This window comes from Silene latifolia, chromosome 9, assembly GCF_048544455.1.
Source record: "Silene latifolia isolate original U9 population chromosome 9, ASM4854445v1, whole genome shotgun sequence".
NCBI lineage: Eukaryota > Viridiplantae > Streptophyta > Magnoliopsida > Caryophyllales > Caryophyllaceae > Silene > Silene latifolia.
This window is the reverse complement of record NC_133534.1, coordinates 96,171,624-96,178,837: the sequence shown is the minus strand read 5'-3', so window position 1 is coordinate 96,178,837 and position 7,214 is coordinate 96,171,624. Positions and strand designations below refer to the sequence as shown.

The following is a 7,214-nucleotide window of genomic DNA, read 5'->3' as shown; positions in this document are numbered from 1 at the left end:
CTCTTGATAAATGCCATTATTGTAATGGTATGGGACATTGGAAAAGAAATTGTTCCAAATACCTTGGTGATATTAAGGCTGGAAAGATCACTCCAGTAGGTAAATGACTATCCTTTCTTTTATGTTTCTAAATAAACTATGGTATTGTGATAAAAAGTTGTGATAATGTATCTCCCTTTTTATTGAAAATAGGGCCTCCACCAAGCAAAGACAAGGGAAAGGAAAAGCAAGCATGAGAAACCATCAAGAAGCTAGGAATAGCTTTCATGGAGCTTTGCTTTTTATTGTCTTATTTTAATCATGTTTTGGAGTTTTAGAACCTTTAAGTTTCCGTGTTCGACATGGAAAGGTATTTTGGATAATTGGTTGTATTTTGGATAATGGTGGCTTGGTTTGCAACCCAAGTCACCCGTTATATCATTTTATCCTTTGTTCTAAAATCCGTATTTAAATGCTTGCTCTTAGAAACATATGATTATTCACTTAAAGTGATCTAATAGATTAATATAATGACGGGATTCATTATATGTCCACATGCTTAAGGCTTGTGTATGATCATTTACAAAGTGATTTTGGGTCTATAAACTCTTTTAAAGGAATGACAATCACCAAGCTCACTTACGAAATCTAAAACTATTAGTCAATCTATGAGATAGTTCTCCTTATACTTCAAAATCATTATTTGTGTCTCATATGCTATCTTTTAATCTCTAGTGTATTTATTCTAAAGATAGAGTGGGAGAAAAATGAGGACACAACACACGAGGCAAGATAAAAATTTTGTACTTGTGTAAATGAGATCTACGCAAGAGAGAATGATTTGAATGAAGGTATATCTATTTATATAGTATACCCAATAGATGAGATCTATGGTCTCAAGTAAGTTCTATATGACTAAAGAGACCAAGTGAAGTAATCATAAGAGTATGTTCTCAAGATAACTACACGAGGAGACCAAAAGAAAGTTTTGGAACAAAATGACTAATATAAAGTCTTAACAAAAGTTTTGACTAGTTTATGAAAAATTTTGACCAATAGTTTCAACCTTGAGATTTACTTAAGAGCCTAAATGAATCAAAGTGACATACTAGTTATAAACGAGTTGCAAGGATTGATATACAGATATCTTCAATAGCCAAGTTTTAACCACGCAGATGTCATTACTTAACCTCATTATGAAATGGTTAAACCTCCTTCCGAAAGGGTATTTCGAAGGACGTGTTCTACCACGCAGATGTCATTACTTAACCTCATTATGAAATGGTTAAACCTCCTTCCGAAAGGGTATTTCGAAGGACGTGTTCTAGATATTATTTATATTTGAATAATGACATTGCTACACATCATTATGACATGTGTGAGTTAGAGATTAAAATCTCTTTTAATAAGGTTAAGATGAGACCACTTCAAAATAAGTATTTTGAATGGATATGATGAGAACATATATGGTTTTATCTTAATAACTTGGCAATGCAATTTATATTTCAATTCTTGAAATGTTTCAATTAAGAAGTAAATTTCGAAACATGTGGAATTGAGTGGGAGTTTGAAATTATCATGTGAAGACATGGAATTTAGTGGGAGCAATCATCTTGTAAAAGTTTATAACTCATCACTCATTGAAGATTGACGGGCTAATACCTTCCTTTACAAAGGAAGTTTTGAGTTTTCAATTCTGGATGAAAATGGACTATGATGAATCCAATTACATCAAGAGATATTGGATTAGTATTAAGAAATACACATCGAAACAACGAGATACGTAGGTTATTCATTTAAATGAAAATGGAATTGCCATTAGCAGTCATGGTCGTTTCTTGAACCTAAATATAGTTGATAACATGATTAAAAGTTACTAATATTTCCGCCATTTGAATAATCATGCACATGTCCAATTATGAATCATATGCATAAGAGCATGATGAATCATTGGCAAGCCATAGTAGAAACGTCATGAATTCTCGAGAAGAATTTGATGAGCGATTTCGGTGTTTGAAAGAATACTCTGTTATGTGTCAAGAGGTTGCACATATTATAGAAAATCCGAACACACATAAGGATTTATGAGAATCCTAAGCCTTTCAAGCTAAAAGGAGAAATAAGAAGTTTGGAAAGATACTTAGTTGAATAAGAAGTTGCTCAAAACTAATCTTTCCTAATATGCTAGGACTTGTGAGAAGTGCTAGGCTAATCATCTTGACAAATTGTTGCAAGACCCTACAAAACATTTACCTAGTGCATTGTGTGTGGATGAAGTACTTGATCGGTACAAGTTATATCATTCACCACAAATTCGTTCGTTATGTGATAATCGATAAAGGAAGTTCTTTCAAGATAAAGAACCGAAACCAAGGTTGGGAACCTTGGTGTGTACTTGGTAAGGTTCATGCTATGAGTGATAACATGAATATAAAGGATAATACGATTAAGAAGTTTGAACACATGGACACGTAACATGTTAAACTTCTATTGCAATCAATAAGTGTTTACACACTTACGATGTGCATCACAAGGTTGTAATATTGTATTGACTACCCGAGTGTGATGCTGACATTTGTCGTTTGAGTTATTATTAACTCACCTTATACATTGTTATATCCAAACGGGTTGTAGAGACAATTGAACCCCGTTAAAGTGAAAATGGATTAACATTGTATTTGCCCATAGTCACTTGTATGAGGTGACGTCTCGGAGTGACTAGAGTGTGATGCGATTGATGGCAAGTTCAAGTGCCATAGAGTCATGTGAGATGACTAGTCGATCACATAGGCAGACTGTTAGGACATTTTGTCGGGCCTTATGACCGCTTATAGAGTTCTGGCAAATTTATATAGCCTGGTCGTGGCGAGAGCTGCTATAGTATTCAAATGAGTCGATTCTTTTGACTAAAGACTATTCGCCTAAGATGGCACAGTTTCAGATTAACTTTGATTTGTGTTACTACGACCTTCGTAAATGGGGTCAAATGGGCATATTTTGGGTTATGATGGCTGTTGCCAGTTGAAGGGAATGAGTGCGATAGGAATTGTCCACCCCTAGTCAGGGTTATAACAATATCTCAGGGCCACTCGAGGAGTAATGAACTGGAAATGCGTGGCCACGCTCGGAATATATCCATGGTGGATAAATCCGGTCAATCAGTTATTCTCCAGATCAAGGAAACCACTCTCGATATGATCACTTGCAAGTACGACCTGAAAGACACCTTGCATTGAGTGGGAGATAGTAATAAGACAAGAGAATTGGTGACGCACACTTGTCGAGGACAAGTGGAAGATTGTTAAAATATGTGTCCTCCGACAATAATGCGATCACAACTGTTGATCATAATGATCACATGTTTAAATCTCATTATAAAGAATACAATTGGGAAGTAACATTTTACTGTCAACTGGTCCACACATATCGGTAATGATTGGCTGACTAGAGTTTGACATTACTGTCGTGCGACGGTGGTGATCAGTTGATCCCCTAGGTCATACCTATAGGGCAACACTCTTAATTGATCATTTAAATTGATCGTATGAAGATACGGGTCAATTAAAATATTTAAAATTGACGGACGATTTTGGAAGTAATATTTACGTATTTCATTATAATATGATTTAATGAGATACGGTCTGAGTAATCGAATTGTTTCATTATTCAGATGAAATTATTGTTTAAGGAAACAATTGAAATTGAATGAATTATTATAAATACAATTTATTGTGATTTATAATTGGTAAAATATTTTGGTACAAGTAATTGCGAATTACTAAAGTCGATTTTTGTATATGACGTATTTTTATTAATACGTTGATTTTTAATATGTTAAAAATACATACCAAATTTCTGTAACATATGACATGTGACATAAGACAAATTGACATTTTGACAACGATAATATGGAGTCCATATTATCTATGTGTGCAGAAATTAAGGGAAGAATTAGGCTAATATTGTGTTGTTTAAATTAGTGGAGAACATGATGATTACCTAAAGGCTAGACATGCAAACCCTATTTTTTATTGTGAAGAGCAACTAGAGCATGCATTGGCTCCCTCCACCCCCTTCTTCCATCCGGTTTTTAGAGAGGAAAAATCACTTTGGTTTTTCCTCTTATTTACCTAATATACACAATAATGTAACTGTGGTATCATTCATTCATTCATCAAATATTTTAGAGAGATAAAAAGATTTCTCCTTCCTTTACTCCTCTCCAAAACCCGATTTTTAGGAGACAAAAAAACAAATCAATTTGGGTCAATTCTTCTACAAAATTAATATTGTACTAGTATTTATAATATTAATTTTAATTAAGAGTGTGCTTTGGGTATTAATCCTTGGGAGAGATCCTATACTTGGGTCTTTGTTCATCCATAAAGGAAAGCACAAGAACAAGAGAGAAGGAGATCTCTCTTTTGCCCTAGAAACCGAAATTCCAATGTAAGGATGAATATTTCTTCTTTATTTTGTTTAAAGTTTGCATGCATAAGATCACCATTAATTTTATTAGTAAATTAACCTAAAACATATATGAGTATGTTGAGTATATAGATCTACTTTTCCTTCACTTTGTACATACTATAGTAGATGGGCAATGATGAGAAATGATCCTTGCATCCCCGAGGAAATCCTCAAGGATTTTATGAAGAAAAAGGAAGAAAAGAAGAAGGAAAGAAACTGTCTGACAATCCGTGCGGATTGCCTAGAAGACGCCCGTCCACCACCTCACAATCCGAGCGTCTTCCCGCACAAGACGCCCGGGCAAAACCACCCAAAGACGCCCGTCTTTCCCCTCTCAACGCCTGTCCAGAAGCTGCCAAATCCGCCCGTCCCGTGCTAAAGACGCCCGGATTCCCAGACAGTCCCATTTCGTCTTCTACAAGTTTCAAGGAAGGATGCACATCTTTTTCTAGAGACCGGAGTCTCCCTAGAGACTGGCGATTCCTCAACAAGGGACTTAATCGTCATTTAAGCCCTTAGTTAACCCTAATTTATGTACCTAATCCCCACTATAAATACCCCATTAGTCTAGTTAGAAGAGTATGTTCTTCATAGCAATCTTTAGAGTAGTTAATATCAATCAAATCTCTCTTTAATCTTGTAATCAACATTTAATTAAGTTTTAATACAAGTTTTATTTCCTTAATCTCTCTCTTGTTCATCCTTTATTTTGGGTAATTGAAGATTATTTGGGTTATTATTGGAAGATTGACAACCTTCCAATCAAGCATCAAGTACTTCTTTTATTCTTTCCTTAATCTCTCTCTTAATCCCTTTTTAATTATTGTTAATCACTTTCATTTATTCATCATGTTTCACTTTGTTGGTATGATTGACAACCTTGCTAGCATGTTCAACATGATAATGAGTGAGTAGTTTCCTTAGCTAGGGTTAATGGGTAATTAGGGGAAACCAACATGGGGAATGATTCATGCTTAAATTAATATGCTTTCATAGTTTATTTGCTTGCTTGTTGTGATCTCAACTTATGCACATGTTATGTTTGATGAAATGTGAGCCTATGAATCCTTGCATTTTTTACCCATCACCTATCTTTTCAATGAGACTTGTAAGACATAAACCAACTCGGGTCTCATTAGACCATGCATATTGTTGAGTACGGAAGATTAAGTCGACTTGTAGGTGTTGTACAATCTAATCGATTCGGCTTCGGGACCCAAACTTTCCTAGATTGTAAGATATAAACCAACTCGATCCATCACAATAATAATTGCTTGCTTATAACTTGAGAATATGTTTGTATGATCAATTCCCATGAATCCCCTATGACCCCATGACACCCTAGTGCCTTTTATCAATTGTTTACACCCATTTTTATTCATCTTGCTTGTTTACTTTATTGCTATTTAGTTTAGTGATCTTCTACTTCAAACCCCAATTGTGACACCCTTAGACACCGCTAGTTGCAATAGAAATCACATCTCAATTCCCGTCCCTTGGGATCCGACCTTTACTTGCCTCTTTACTAATTGTAGAGTTGTTTGTGAAGTTATAAATTGTGTTTTGGTCTAGGTGCTCCTAACGACAAGTACTGAAAACTAAACCCGTCGAGGGAACACGGCCAAAAATGGCGCCGTTGCCGGGGATGGTGTTAACTTGATTTAGATTTTCTTGTATTGTTATTAGTTGTGTTTTTCTTTGCCTTGGGGAAGTAAAACTCCTCAAGGTTTGTTCTAATTATTTTCGAGTTGTTTGATATTTTGTATGTCTAGAAGGTCACAAGGTGACTTGTTACCCTTTGATCACGAAATTGAAAGGACTTTGACAACCAATAGAAGACTTGCTAGGAGAACTTTGAGAGGTATCAGTGAGGTTGTAGATATTCAACCAAATACTATTGAGTTCATCAACCCTTTTGCAAGAGAAGGTGAGGAGAATCCAACACAAAATCCAACACAAAATCAACCCACAATGCCTAAGTTTTCATCACATTCCGTACCCACCGAGGAGAACCTACCCAATGGTACTCCCACACCACAACATCTAACCGGAAATTTTCTTGCCAAATCCGCATTTATCCAATTAGTTGAAAGAAGCCAATTTGGGGGGATGCCTAGTGAAGACCCTCACTCTCATATGGAGACTTTTTGTGACTATTGTGGTGCGATTTCTTAAAACGGTGTAACTCAAGACCAAATTTGATGGGTCTTATTTCCTTTTTCTCTAATTGGCACCGCAAAACAATGGTTGAAAGGCCTTGATAAGGCTACTCTCGGAATTGATTTTTGGAAGAAGTTGGCTCTAGCTTTCTACAAAAAGTTCTACCCACCGGAAAAGACTAACATGCTAAGAGCTCAAATTACGGGCTTTAAGCAAAGAGATGAAGAATCCTTGTATGAAGCCTGGGACCGATTCAAGGGAATTTGTCGCTCATGTCCTCATCATGGACTTAGCGAGTGGTTCTTGGTACAACAATTTTGGAACGGTCTTTATGATGATTCAAGGAACATTCTCAACATGGGATCAAATGGAATGTTCACCGAAGTTGATGACAATCAAACTTGGAACAAAATTGAGGAAATGGCGGTCCATAACTCACAATATAGTAGACCTCGCAAGGCTACTAGAGGAGCAAAGCATGAAGTGGACTCAGTTACTCAATTGGGTGCTCAACTTAGTGCTCACATTGATACCATCAATTTGAAGTTTTAAAAAGCTATGGCTAGACTTGAAGAAGCCTCAAAATCACCAAAGCATCATGTTAA

General features: G+C 35.9%; 1 non-coding gene across 1 annotated transcript; it reads right to left on the bottom strand.

Annotated features, from left to right (window-relative positions):
- Window positions 1–6,792: 6,792 nt before the first annotated feature.
- Window positions 6,793–6,899, bottom strand: LOC141602877 (small nucleolar RNA R71). Its single transcript, XR_012524783.1, has one exon. It is a non-coding gene; the product is annotated as a small nucleolar RNA R71 (small nucleolar RNA).
- Between the last annotated feature and the right edge of the window lie 315 nt (window positions 6,900–7,214).